Below are 16036 nucleotides of genomic sequence, written 5' to 3'. Positions count from 1 at the left end.
TGAAGCACTTTTCACCTTATTTGCATGTGTATATCTTTTTTTTTTTTCAACGTTTTTTTTTTTTTATTTATTTTTGGGACAGAGAGAGAGACAGAGCATGAACAGGGGAGGGGCAGAGAGAGAGGGAGACACAGAATCAGAAACAGGCTCCAGGCTCTGAGCCATCAGCCCAGAGCCCGACGCGGGGCTCGAACTCACGGACCGCGAGATCGTGACCTGGCTGAAGTCGGACGCTTTAACCGACTGCGCCACCCAGGCGCCCCTGTGTATATCTTTTTTTAAGTTTATTTATATATTTATTTATTTATTGGGGGGTGAGGGAGAGAGAGAATCCCAAGTAGGCTCCATGCTCAGCCTGGAGCCCGATGGGCACCTTGACTCATGAACGTGAGAGGGCAACAAAAATCCAGATTCAGATTCAGGAGGCACAGAAATCCCCCAAGAAATGCAACCCAAGATGGTCCACACCAAGACAGATAGCAATTAAAATAACAAAAATTGGGCATCCCTGGGTGGCTCAATTGGTTAAGCATCCAACTCTTGATTCTACCTCAAGTCATGATCTAATGACCTGACCTAATTAATTAAGTATATCTGTAAGAGTTAAGAGAAGCACAAAATAAAAGGTTGTAAAATATGATACCAAATATCTGAAACATGGAAGGGAGAGGAGTAAAGGATGAGTTCAAAATTAAGCGACCATCAGCTTAATATAGACTGCTATATGCAGAAGATGTTATATATGAACTTAATGGTAACCACAAATCAAAAAACAGTAATAGGTATGCAAAGGGTAGAGGATATCAAGTATATCACCAAAGAAAACCAGCAAATCATGAAAGAGAAGGAAGGGTCAGAAAAAAATTACAAAGACAACCACAAAGTAAGTAACAAAATAGCAATTAATACATACCTATCAGTTATTACTTTGCATGTAAATGGACTAAATGCTCCTAGAAAAAGATATAGGGTGAAAGAATGGATAAAAAATCAAGACCCCTTTATATGCTGCCTATATGAGACTCATTTAAGACCTAAAAATACTTGCAAATTGAAAGTGAGGGGATAGAGAAACATTTATCATGCAAATGCATGTGACACGAAATCCAGAATAGCAATACTTATATTGAACAAAATAGACTTGAAAACAAAGTCTCTAACATTAGACAAAGAAGGACACTATATGATAATAAAGGGGCCAATTCAGAAAGAAGATATAGCAATTGTAGGGGTGTCTGGATGTTTCAGTCAATTAAGTGTCCAACTCTTGGTTTTGGCTCAGATCATGATCTATGGTTCATGAGACCAAGCCCGGTTTTGGGCTCTGTACTGACAGTGTGGAGCCTGCCTGGGATTCTCTCTGTCTGTCTCTCTCTCTCTCTGTCTCTCTTTCCCTCTCTTTCCCCTCCCCCACTCCACTCTCAAAATAAAGTTAAAAAAAATAAAGATATAATTATTGTAAATATTTATGCCCCCAACATGAAAAACCCAAATACATAAAAATAGTTAATAACATAAAATAAATAATTGATAGCAACACAATAATAGTAGGAGACTTTAACACCCCACCTCCATTGATAGATAATCCAAACAGAAAATCAACAAGGGAATGGTGGCTTTGAATGACACACTGGAACTGATGGATTTAACAGTTATATTCAGAACATTTCAACCTAAAACATCAGAATACATTCTTTTCAACTGCACACAAAACATTCTCCAGAAGAGACCACATATTAGGTCACAAACAAACCTCAACACATTAAAAAAAGGTTGAAATCATACTATGCTTCTTTTCTGATACTACTATGAAACTGGAAATCAACCACAAGAAAAAAAATGTGGAAAAAGCACAAATACATGGAGGTTAAATAAGATGCTCCTAAACAATGAATGGGTCACTCTAAAAGAAGAAATATAAAAGTACATGGGAACAAATGAAAATGAAAACATGATGGCTCAAAACCTTTGGGATACAGCAAAAGTGGTTCTATGAAGGAAGCTTCTAGCAATACAGGGCTACCTTGAGAAGCAAGAAAAATGTCAAATAAACAACGTAACCTTACACATAGAGAAGCTAGGGGAAGAAAAACAGCAGAAGGAATGAAATAATGTAGATTAGAGCAGGAATAAATAAAATAGAAACTAAAAAAAAAAGAAAAGAGAGAAGCAGAGAAACAGAAAAGACTCAAACCAGAAAAGAAAGAGGAGAAATAACAACCAACACCACAGAAAACAAACAATTGTAAGAAAATATGAAAATATTATAAAAATATTATATACCAGCAAATTAGACAACCTAGAAGAAATGGTTAAATTTCTAGAAATATATAACCTGAAGCAGGAAGAATTAGAAAATTCAAACAGACTAACAAGGAGATTGAATAAACAATAAAAAAGAAAAAGCTTCTAACATACAGAAGCCCAGGACCAGATGGCTTCACAGGCTAATTCTATTAAACATTTAAAGATAAATTAATACCTATTCTTTTCAAGCTACCTCCCTCCCCTGCAAAAAAAAAAAAAAAGGAATATTTCCAAATTTATTCTGAGACTGGTATCACCCTGATACCAAAACCAGATAACAAAAACACAAAAAAAGAAAACTAGAGGCCAGTATCTCTGATGAACATAGATGCAGACATCCTCAACAAAATACTAGCAAACCAAATCCAAAAGTACATTTAAAAAAATCATTCACCACAATCAAGTGGAAATTATTTCCTGGATGCAGGGGTGACTTAATATTCCCATATCAATCAGCATGACATACTGCATCAATACGAGAAAGTATAAAGCTCTTTTGAGCATTTCAATAGAGGCAGAAAAAGCATTTGTCACAGGACAATACCCATTCATGATAAAAACCCTCAACAGAGTAGGTTTAGAGGGAACATACCTTAACATAATAAAGGCCATATATGAAAACCCCACAGTGAACAACATCATACTCAGTGGAGGAAAAACTGAGATCTTTTCCCTTAGGTCAGGAATAAGACAAGGATGTCCACTGTCACCACCTTTATTCAACATAATACTGCCAGTTTTAGCCACAGCAGTCAGACAACAAAAAGAAATAAAAGGCATCCTATGGGTAGGAAAATGTAAAACTTTCAGTGTTTGCAGGTGACATGACATTACCACCAAAAAAACCCTGCTGGAACTGATAAATGAATTCAGTAAAGTTGCAAGATACAAAATCAATGTGCAGAAATCTGTTGCATTCCTATCCACTAATCAAGAAACAGCATGAAGAGAAATTAAGAAACAATCCCATTTACAATTGCACCAAAATAATATACCTAGGAATAAACCTAACCAAAGGGGTGAAATACTTGTACTTTCAAAACCATAAAACATTAATGAAAGAAATTGAAGAAGACACAAAGAAATGGAAAGATGTTCCATGCTCATGGATTGGAAGAACAAATATTATTAAAATAGTTATACTGCTCAAAGCAATATACAGATTGGATACACTCTCCATCAAAATACCAACAGCATCTTTCACAGAACTAGAAAAAACAATCCTAAAACTTATATGGAACCACAAAAGACCCCAAATAGCCAAACCAATCTTGAAAAAAAAAAAAAAAAAAAGCAAAGCTGGAGGTATCACAGTCCTAGACTTCAAGTGATATTATAAACAGTATGGTACTGGCACAAAAATAGACACATAGATGAATGGAACAGAATAGAAAGCCCAGAAATAAACGCACAATTATATATGGTCAATTAATTGTTGACAAAGCTGGAAAGAATATCCAATGGGAAAAATACAGTCTCTTCAACACATATTGTTGGGAAAACTGGACAGCAACATGCAAAGAATGAAACTGGGCCACTGTCTCACACCATACACAAAAACAAATTCAAAATGGAGTAAAGACCTAAATGTGAGACCTGAAACCATAAAAAATCTTAGACAAGACAATAATGTCTCTGACATTGGCCATAACATTTTTCTAGATATATGTCAGGAGGCAAGGGAAACAAAAGGAAAAATAAACTATTGGGACTATTTCAAAATAAGAAGATTTTGCACAGTGAAAGAAACAGCAAAACTAAAAGGCAACCTATTGAATGGAAGAAGATATTTGCAAATGACATATCTGATAAAAGGTTAGTTTCAAAAATATATAAAGAACTCCTATAATTCAACACCCAAAAAACAAATAATTCAACTCAAAAATGAACAGAAGAAGTAAATAGATGTCTCTCCAAAGACGACGTACAGATGACCAACAGACACATGACAAGATGCTCAACATCACTGATCATCAGGGAAATACAATTCAAAATCACAATGTGATATTATCTTACACTTGCCAGATTGACAAATATAAACACCACAAGAATCAACAAATGTTGGCAAGGGTGTGTCAAAAATGGAACTCTCTTGCACTGTTGGTGGGAATGCAAATTTGTGCAGCCCCTGTGGAAAACAGTATGGACGTTTACAAAAACAAAATTAAAAATAGAACTACCCTACAATCCAGTAATTACACTACTAGGTATTTACCCCCAGGATACAAAAACACTGATTCAAAGAGATATATGCACCCCTCTGTTTATAGCAGTATTATTTACAATAGCCAAATTATGAAAGCAGCCCAAGTGTCTATTGATAGATTATAAAGAAGTTGTGGTACACACACACACACAATGTAATATCATTCAGCCATTAAAAAGAATGAAATCATATCATTTGCAATATCATGTATGGAAGTAGAGAGTATAATGCTAAGCAAAATAAGACAAAAAAAGACAAACACCATATGATTTCACTCATTTGTGGTATTTAATAAACAAAACAAATGAGCAAAGACCAGAGAGGAGATTGTGAGGGATGTGTGAAATACTTGATGGGAATTAAGCAGTGCACTTGTCATGTTGAGTACTGGGTGATGCATGGAATTGTTGAATTACTCTATTGTACACCTGCAACTACTATAACACTGTATATTAACTATACTGGAGTTAAAATTAAAAAAAGAAAAAAAATACAAAAGAATTTTCTGAACCATTTTGTAATTGAGTTATATTTTTAATTTTTTTTCGAGTCTTAAAGGTTCTATATGCTCCCGTATGTTTACAGCAACATTATTTACAATAATCAAGGTATGGAAGCAACCTAGGTATCCATGTGTCTATTGATAGATGAATATATAAAGAATATGTCACACTAACACACATACATACACATATACTCTCACATCCATGGAATATTATACAGCCATAAAAGGATGAGATCTTGGAGCACCTGGGTGGTTCAGTTGGCTAAGTGTCTGACTTTGGCTCAGGTCATGATCTCACAATTCGTGGATTTGAGCCCCACATTGTGCTCTGTGGTGACAGCTCAGAGCCTGGAGCCTGCTTCGGATTCTGTGTCTCCCTCTCTCTTTGCCCCTCACCACCTCGTGCTCTGTCTCTCTCTCAAAAATAAATAAACATTGGGGTGCCTGGGTGGCTCAGTTGGTTAAGTGTCCAACTTCAGCTCAGGTCATGATCTCACAGTCCGTGAGTTCGAACCCCGCGTCAGGCTCTGCACTGACAGCTCAGAGCCTGGAGCCTGCTTCGGATTCTGTGTCTCCCTCTCTCTCTGCCCCTCCCCTGCTCATGCTCTGTCGCTGTCTCAAAAAATAAATTAAAAAAAATTTTTAAAAATTAAAAAAAAATAAACATTAAAAAAAATGAAAAAAAAAAAAAAAAGGATGAGATCTTGCCATGGCAACAACATGGATGGATCTAGAGGGTATTATACTAAATGAAATAAGTCCTACTGAGAAAGGCAAATGCCATACGATTTCAATCATATAAAATCTGAAAAAAAAATTAAATGTATAAAACAAACAAAAAGCAGATCCAGACTTATAGGTAGGGAGAACAAAATGGTATTTGACAGCAGGAAGAGGAGTAGAAGGGATAGGAAGAATGGGTGTAGGGGAGTGGCAGATAAAGACTTTTTTTTTTTTTGCATATTTTGGGTAACAGTCCTTTATCAGATGTGGCTTTTGCAAGTATTTTCTTCTAGTGTATGATTTTTCTTCTCATTTTCTTCATTGATTTTCTCAGAGCAAGTGTTTTTAATTTTAATGAAGTCCATATTATCAATTAATTTTTTTCATGGTTTATGTCTGGTGTTGTATCTAAAATGGCATAGCCATACCTGAAATCATCTAGATGATCTATATTATTTTCTAGGAGTTTAATAGTTTTGCATTAGATATTTAGGTCTATCATCTGTGTAGTCTGTGTCTAGATTCATTTTTTGCAGGCAGATGTTGTTCTAGCATCATTTGTTGAAGAGACTGTCTTTTCTCCATTGTATCATCACCTTTGTGCCTTTGTCAAGTATCACTTGACTACATTTATGTGACTCTATTCTGTTTCATTGATCTGTTTTTCTGTTCTTTCACCAATATCACATTGTCTTGATTACTGTAGTTTTATAGTAAGTTTGGAATTAGGCAGCAGCAGTCATTCAACTTTGTTCTTTTTCTTCAATATGATATAGCTTATACTGGGTCTTTTGCTTCTTTAGATAAACTTTAGAATTAATTTGTCTATATCTACAACATAATATGCTGGGTTTTTGATTGAGTTTGCATGGAATCCACAGATCAAGCTGGGAAGAACTGACCTCTTGACAATATTGAGTCTTCCTCTCCGTGAACATAAGGTATCTCCACATTCATTTAGTTCTTCGATTTTATTCATCAGAGGTTGGTAGGTTTGCTCATGTAGATATTACACATATTTTATTGATTTATACCTAAGTATTGCATTCTGGGGGGTGCTAACATAAATGGCATTTTGTTTTTTTGTTTCAAATTCCACTTGTTTGTTGCTGGAAAGTAGGAAAGCAATTTATTTTTGTATATATTTGCCTTATACAGAGAGTTTTTATCATAAATTAGTACTGATTTTTCTCAAATGATTTCTACATCTATTGACATGAATATGATTTTTCTCTTTTATTCCATGGATGTGATGGATTACATTAACTGATTTTTGAATATTGAAACAGTCTTGCATATCTTGGATAAGTTCCTCTTGGTTGTGATGCATAATTGTTTTTTATTCTTGCTTAGTTTCATTTTGCTAATATCTGCTGAGGATTCTTGAATCTATATTCATGAGAAGTATCAGTCTTTAGTTTTCTTTTCTTGTATATCTTTATCTGGTTTTCGTATTAGGGTAATACTCTCCTTATAAAATAGGAAGTATTTTCTCTGCTTCTATCAGCTTAACTAGATTGTAGAAAATTTGTGTTATTTTCCCCTCAAATGTGGTAGAATTCATCAGTCAGCCCATCTGGGCCTGGTGTTTTCTGTTTTGGAAGGCTATTAATTATTGACTTAATTTTTTAAAATAGTTATATTCATATTCATATCATGTACTTCTTCCTGTATGAGCTTTTACAGATTGTGTCTTTCAAGGAATTGGCCCATTGAATCTAGGTTGTTAAATTGGTGGACATAGAATTATTTTTATATTTTTCTTTTACCCTTTTAACTTCTATAGGATCAATAGTGATATTCCCTCTTTTACTTCTGATATTACTAATTTGTGTTTTCATATATATATTTTTGAAATTTCCTCTAATATATATGTTCAATGCTATAAATTATCCTGTAAGCATTGCTTCTGCTGCATCTCACAGGTTTTGAAAAGTTGTGTTTTAATTTTTATTTAGTTAAAAATATTTTAAAATTCCTCCTGAAATTTTTTCTTTGACCAATGTGTTATTTATAAGTGTGTGTCTAATCTCCATGTATTTGGGGATTTTCCATTTATCTTTCTATTATTGATTTCTAGTTTAATTTCATTGTGGTCTGAGAGCAGACGTTGTATTATGTTATTTTAAATTTGCCAAGGTATGTTTTTTGGTCTAGACTGTTGTCTGTTTTGGTGAAAAGTGTATATTCTGCTGTTGGATGAAGTAGTCTATAGATATCACTTGTATCCATTTGATTGATGCGGTTGTTGAGTTTAATTAATTATGACCTTAGTGATTTTTTTTTTTCCTGACTGAAAGAGCTGTCCATTTGTAAGGGATGTGTTTCCCTATATGTTTAGAGTTTCCACCTATAATAGTGAATTCACCTATTGCTCCTTTCAATTCTATTAGTTATTGTCTTACAAAGTTTGACACTCTGTTATTAGTCACTTTAAGAATTGTATGTCTTTTCAGAACAGATGAACATAAGGGAAGGGAAACAAAAATAATATAAAACAGGGAGGGGACAAAACAGAAGAGACTCATAAATATGGAGAACAAACTGAGGGTTACTGGAGGGGTTGTGGGAGGGGGATGGCCTAAATGGGTAAGGGGCACTAAGGAATCTACTCCTGAAATTACTGTTGCACTATATGATAACTAATTTGGATATAAATTTTAAAAAATAAAAAATGAAATAAAAAAAAATTGTATGTCTTTTTAGAGAACTGACTCCTTTATCATTATGTAATGTCCTTCTTTATCCCTGATAACTATACTTAAAGTTTGCTCTGTCTGAAATTAATATAGCTCCTCCTGCTTTCTTTTCATTAGTGTTAGGATGGTTTCTTTTTCTCTACCCATTTACTTTAACCTATATGCATCTTTATATTTAAAGTGGGTTTCTTGAAATAACATATAGCTGGCTCATGTTTTTTGGTCTACTGTGGCCAGACTTCTGTATTTTAACTGGTGCATTGCACCTTTGAAATTCAAAATGATTACTGATATATTTGAATTAATATCTAACATATCCATTAGTGTTATCTGTATATTGCCCTTGTTATTTGTTTTTGTTTTGGCCTTCTACTTTTTTTTTTTTATTTTGGTCTTTTGAACATTTGATTTCATATTTTCTTCTCTTCTAGTATATCAGTTACACTTTTTTTTTAGTAGTTGCCCTAGATTTTGCAGTATACATTTACCACTAGTCCAAATCCACTTTCAAAAAATACTATAAAACTTTATGAATACTGTGAATAGCTTATAATAACAAAATAATCTTAAGTTCTTCCAACGCTTGCATCATTGTTGTCATTTGTCTCACTTATATATAAGCATACATGAGGTATATATGATGGCATGTTTATACACATAAGGTGTATATAATCATACTTTATTACATTGTTGCTTTCGTAATTTTGATCAAGCTATTATCTTTTTTATCAATTGAGAATAAGTAAACTAAAAACTTTTATTTTAGTTAGTAGTGAAGTTATTTCCTCTTATAAGTTCTTCCTTACTTTATGAGATCCAACTTTCTGAACAATTTTTTTTCCTTCTCTCTAAAGAACTTCTTTCAACATTTCTTGCAATGTAGGTCTACTGGCAGAAAATTCTCTCAATTTTTGTTTGTCTGAGAAAGTATTTCTCCTTCACTTTTGAAGAATAATTTCACAGGATACAGCATTCCAAGTTGGTAGTCTTTTCTTTCAATTTGTGTATTTCACTCCATTTTCTTGCTTACATGACTGAGAAGACTGATGTAATTTTTATTTTTGTTCCTTTAGAGTTAAGGTGTTTTTCCTTTGAGCTTCTGTCAGCATTTTTTCTTAGATTTTTGTTGTTCTTGTTGTTTTTCTTTAATTTGAATATGATATACCTAGATGTAGTTTCTTGGCATTTTTCCTGCTTGTTTTCTGAATTTCATGGATGTATGGTTTGGTGTCTGACATTAGGGAAATTTTTCAGTCATAATTTCACATATTTCTTTTTTTTTCTGATGATGATGTTCCCATTATGTGTATGTTACATCTTTTGTGGCTGTCCACACTCCCTGGATTTTCTTTCTTTTCTTTCTTTCTTTCTTTCTTTCTTTCTTTCTTTCTTTCTTTCTTTCTTCTTACTTTGTTCTCTTTGCTTATTGGTTTTTAAGAATTTTATTAATACATTTCTAGCTCAGAGAAGCTTTCTTCATCTATGTTCAGTCTACTAATAAACTCATCAAAGGTATTCATTTCTGTTATGATGTTTTTGATACCTCTAGGTTTTTTTGTTGTTTTTGTTTGGTTATTTCTTAGGATTTTCTCTGCTTATATTTCTCTCTGCTTATATTTCCCATCTGTTCATTTTATTTTATTATATTTTGTTAATTTCATTTTTTATTTTTTAAAATTTACATCTAAATTAGTTATCATATAGTGCAACAGTAATTTCAGAAGTAGATTCCTTAGTGCCCCTTACCCATTTAAGCCATCCCCCCTCCCACAACCCCTCCAGTAACCCTCAGTTTGTTCTCCATATTTATTTGTCTCTTCTGTTTTGTCCCCCTCCCTGTTTTTTTTTATTATTTTTGTTTCCCTTCCCTTATGTTCATCTGTTTCGTCTCTTAAAGCCCTCATATGTGTGAAGTCATATGATTTTTGTCTTTCTCTGACTAATTTCACTTAGCATAATACCCTCCAGTTCCATCCATGTAGTTGCAAATGGCAAGATTTCATTCTTTTTGATTGCCAAGTAATACTCCCTTGTATGTATATATACCACATCTTCTTTATCCATTCATCCATCAATGGACATTTGGACTTTTTCCATACTTTGGCTATTGTTGATAGTGCCACTATCAATATGGTAGTGCATGTGTCCCTTCGAAACAGCACACCTGTATCCCATGGATAAATGCCTAGTAGTGCAATTGCTGGGTCGTAGGGTAGTTCTATTTTTAGTTTTTTGAGGAACTTCCATACTGTTTTTCAGAGTGCTGCACCAGCTTGCATTCCCACCAACAATGCAGTAGAGATCCTCTTTCTCTGCATCCTTGCCAACATCTCTTGTTGTCTGAGTTGTTAATGTTTGCCATTCTGACAGGTGTAAGGTGGTATCTCATTGTGATTTCTCTTTCTGTTGCTTCATTGTTGGTGTATAGGAATGCAACTGATTTCTGTGTGTTGATTTTATATACTGCAACTGTGCTGAATTCATGAATCAATTCTAGCAGTTTTTTGGTGGAATTTTTTGGGTTTTCCATATAGAGTATCATGTCATCTGTGAAGAGTGAAAGTTTGACGTCCTCCTGGCTGATTTGGATCCCTTTTATTTCTTTGTGTTTTCTGATTGTAGAAGCTAAGACTTCCAATACCATGTTGAGTAACAGTGGTGAGAGTGGACATCCCTGTCTTGTTCCTGACCCTAGGGGGAAAGCTCTCAGTTTTTACCCATTGATGATGATATTAGCATTGGGTCGTTCATATATGGCTTTTATGATCTCGAGGTATGCTCCTTCTATCCCTACTTTCCTGAGGGTTTTTATCAAGAAAGGATGCTGTCTTTTGTCAAATGCTTTCTCTGCATCAATGAGAGGATCATTTGGTTCTTGTCCTTTCTTTTATTGATGTGACGAATCATGTTAATTGTTTTGCAGATATTGAACCAGCCCTGCATCCCAGGTATAAATCCCACTTGGTCGTGGTGAATTGTTTTTTTAGTGTATTGTTGGATCCGGTTGGGTAATATCTTGTTGAGGATTTTTGCATCCATGTTCATCAGGGAAATTGGTCTATAGTTCTCCTTTTCAGTGGGATCTCTGTCTGGTTTTGGAATCAAGGTAATGCTGGCTTCATAGAGTTTGGAAGTTTGCCTAACATTTCTATTTTTTGGAATAGCTTCAAGAGAATAGGTGTTAACTCTTCCTTAAATGTTTGGTAGAATTCTCCTGGAAAGCCATCTGGACCTGGACTCTTGTTTTTTGGCAGATTTTTGATTACTAATTCAATTTCCTTACTGGTTCTGGGTCTGTTCAAATTTTCTATTTCTTCCTGTTTCAGTTTTGGTTGTGTATAAGTTTCTAGGAATTTGTCCCATTTCTTCCAGATTACCCATTTTATTGGCAAATAATTGCTCATAATGTTCTCTTATTATTGTTTTTATTTCTGTTGTGTTGGTTGTGATCTCTCCTCTTTCATTCTTGATTTTATTTATTTGGGTCTTTTCCTTTTTTCTTTTTGATCAAACTGGCTAGTGGTTTATCACTTTTGTTAATTCTTTCAAAGAACCAGCTTCTGGTTTCATTGATCTGTTCTGCTGTTATTTTGGTTTCCATAGCATTAATTTTTGCTCGAATCTTTATTATTTCCTATCTTCTGCTGGTTTGGGGTTTTATTTGCTGTTCTTTTTCCAGCTCCTTAAGGCTTAAGGTTAGGTTGTGTATCAGAGATCTTTCTTCCTTCTTTTGGAAGGTCTGGATTGCTATATACTTCCTCTTATGACCACCTTTGCTGTGTCCCAGAGGTTTGGGCCTGTGGTATTACCATTTTCATTGGCTTCTATGTACTTTTTGGTTTCTTCTTTTTCTTGGTCTTTTTCATTCTTTAGTAGGATGGTCTTTAGTCTCCAAGTATTTGTTATCTTTCCAAATTTTTTCTTGTGGTTGATTTTGAGTTTCATAACATTGTGGTCTGAAAACATTCATGGTATGATCTCAATATTTTTGTACTTACTTAGGGCTGATTTGTGTCCCAGTAGATGGTCTATTCTGAAGAACATTCCATGTGCACTGGAGAAGAATGTATATTCTGCTGGTTTAGGATGAAATGTTCTGAATATATCTGTTAAGTCCATCTGGTGCAGTGTGTCATTCAAAGCCATTGTTTCCTTGTTGATTTTTTTATTAGATGATCTGTCCATTGCTGTCAGCGGGGTGTTGAAGTCTCCTACTATTATGGTATTACTATCGATGAGATTCTTTGTGTTTGTGATTGATTTATGTATTTGGCTGCTTTCACATTTGGCACATAAATGTTTACAATTGTTAGGTCTTCTTGGTGGATAAAAAAAAATTAAAACTAAAAAAATATTAAAATTAAAGATTAAAAACACCCACAAACACAAAATTCGAATAGATGATGCTAGATCCTAGGTGTGTATTGGTCTGGATGTTGAAAGTGGTTTGACATATTAGAGAAAAAAAAGGGGGAGGGGAAGGAAATCGTTTGAGAATTTGAAAAAATGAATACACTGAAGTAGACTAAAATGAGATGATGGGGTAAAATAGAATTTGAAAAAATATACACAAAAGTAAAAAATATAGTAGAAAAAATTAAAGAAAAATATTTTTAATAAAAGTTAAAAATAAATATGAATTTCCTCTTTTTCTGTATTTAAGAAAAAAGAAATGAAAAAGAAAAAAGAAAAAGAAAGAAAAGGAAATTGTTTGAAAATTTGAAAAGGTGAATACACTGAAATAGACTGAAATAGACTGAATACACTGGAATAGACTAAAATAAAATGATGGAAGTAAAATAGAATTTGAAAATATTTACACAAAAGTAAAAAATATAGTAATAAAAATTAAAGAAAAATATTTCAATAAAATTGAAAATAAAAGTGAATTTTTTCTTTCTGTAGTCAAGAAAAAGAAAGGAAGCGTAAAAGGGAAAAAAAAAGAAAATTGGAAAGATGAACCTGCTAGCAGATTGAAGTAGAACTGAAATTACTTCGTTTTCCCCTAGAAGTCAGTGTATGTAGCGCTTTATAATCTATAAGCTGGCAGCGAGACTTGTGTTCTTGAAGAGAGAGGTTGGCCCAGTTGGGCGGGGCTCAGTGTAACAGCTCTGCTCTCCACTAGATGGCGCTGCTAGGGGTGGATTGTTGCGGTGCTCGTAGGTGCCTATGCGCATGCGCCGTAGTGGTGGACCTGGTGTCACCCAGCTACCCAGCCTGTTCTCCTGGATCAGCAATTGCACACCTGTCCTGTCTTTAGTTCTCATCCACTCCCTGCTTTTTCACTCTCTGTGACCAGGCCCCAGGCAGTACCGCTCTCTCGAGTTTTGTCTCAGATGCGGCTGTTTTCCCCGGCCCCTTACTTCTGAAGGACTGCAGAGGCTTTGACCCGTTCCTCCCCTCTGCGGGAGGGTCTCACAGAGCAATGGCCGAATAACAGCTGCACCCAGGAAAGCTTGCGGGACCCTGTTGCTGCCGGTGCCCTGAGACTGTGTCCAGGTGCCAGCCTGCCCCAGAAAAAGTTCGCGAGATAGTGTAGCAACAGCGTTTCAGGGATTATGGAAAATCACAACACACATCTGGCCCTACGCTTCACCCTTAACGACCTTGTTCCAGCACCAGCGAATGTGGCTGCCTCCTGGGGTCTGCTGGGACCAGGTGGCTTCAACAGTCTCTACCAAATGTCCTTCCAGCAGTGGAACTGCTTTTCCCTGTGTGGCCCAAGAACCTCCCGGACCCCACTCTGTTCCTGGGGATTCGCCCTTCCCATCAGAGCACCGCCAGGTATGGAGCTGCAGAGTTGCAGCTTTTGCGCTCCCCTTGTTTACAGTCTTAATGGAATTTAAACCTTCTCCTTTCTACCTTTTTAGTTTAGTCCCTGCAGCTGTTTCCGATGTTCCACTTTCTCTCCAGCTGCCTTTGGGGAGGGGTGCTTTACCCGTTTTCTCCCCCCCCACCCCAGTCTCCATCCTTTCTCCACTTGCAAAAGCACCTCCCTTCCTGCACCTTCTCACTCCCCAAGTTCACTTCTCCGTGCTGTGTACCTGCTGAATTCTGTGGTTCAGGTTGTGCAGATTGTGTTAATCCTCCAGTCAGTTTTCTCGGTGTGTAGGATGGTTTAGTGTTGGTCTGGCTGTATTTCATGGACGCGAGACACACAAAAAACTTCCATGCTGTTCTGCCATCTTGGCTCCTCCCTCCTCCCATCTGTTCTTTTATGCTGTCTGTTTTATCCATTACAGCCCTCAGCATATTTGTTATGGTTGTCTTAAATTCCCATTCTGAAATGCCAACATCCCTACCATGTTTGGTTCTGATGTTTGCTCTGTCTCTTTGAATTACATTTTTTGCCTTTTTGTCTTGGTATGTTTTGTAATTTTTTCTTAATAGTTGGATATTATGTACCAGGTAAAATGAGCTGCTGTAACTAGGCCGTTAGTGATGCAGTGGTGAGCTGTGAGAGGTGAAGCAGCTTTCTTTTTCTTCCTTTTTTTTTTTTTTTTTGTTAATGTTTAGTTATTTATTTTTGAGACAGAGAGAGAGAGAGACAGAGAGACAGAGTACATATAAGCAGGGGAGGGTCAGAGAGAGAGGGAGAAAGAGAATCCCAAGCAGACTCCATGCTGTCAGTGCAGAGCCTGACTTGGGGCCTGAACCCACAAACTGTGAGATCATGACCTGAGTTGAAATCAACAGTTGGACGCTCAACTGACTGAGCCACCCAGGCGCCCCAAGAAGCAACATTATAGTCTTATGATTTGGTTTCAGTCTTTTGTGAGCTTGTGCCTCTCAACTGTGAACTTCATACGTGTTTCTCAGTTCTGTCCCCCTCTCCACTTATGTGGACAGGATGGCTAGAGTGGGCTGGAGTTTGTTGTTTCCCCTTCCTAGGTCAGTTAGGCTTTGTTTATCCCCCACAGGTCAGGCTCTGGTTAACTAGTTTCCCCTGAGGGCAGGCCTTGCTCCGAAGAACAGAGTGCTGTGGTGTATATCAAGATAGTTACTTTCTTCTGGTGGAAGCCCAAGGGGGATTTTTCTGTGATATTTACTGTAGGATCCTGGTGGATGGAGCTTCTGGAGGGAAATCTAACAGTATTGAGGGACTCCTTCCATGACCGGGCTTATCTATCCTGAGCCTCCAGCAGTTTGTGCTGTGCAGTTCAGGCTTTTCTTTTTTTTTTTTTAATTTTTTTTCAACGTTTATTTATTTTTGGGACAGAGAGAGACAGAGCATGAACGGGGGAGGGGCAGAGAGAGAGGGAGACACAGAATCGGAAACAGGCTCCAGGCTCTGAGCCGAACTCACGGACCGCGAGATCGTGACCTGGCTGAAGTCGGACGCTTAACCGACTGCGCCACCCAGGCGCCCCTGGTTCAGGCTTTTCTATGCAGTGCTTTTCCTGGGGAAGTTTCTGCTTTGAGTCTTACCAGCAAGTTGTGACTTCCTGCATTCACTGGTCTGTCTCTTTAATCTTGGCAGCAATGGCTTGCCCTGTGTCTCCACCTCTTGGATACAAGAAGAGTTGTTGACTTTAAGGTCTCTTCAACTTTTAACATGTTTTGACATGTTGCTGACTTCAAAGTTCCTTACGTGTG

Source organism: Lynx canadensis, chromosome F1 (assembly GCF_007474595.2).
Source record: "Lynx canadensis isolate LIC74 chromosome F1, mLynCan4.pri.v2, whole genome shotgun sequence".
In the NCBI taxonomy this organism is placed as follows: domain Eukaryota; kingdom Metazoa; phylum Chordata; class Mammalia; order Carnivora; family Felidae; genus Lynx; species Lynx canadensis.
Note: the sequence above shows the minus strand (reverse complement) of the source record.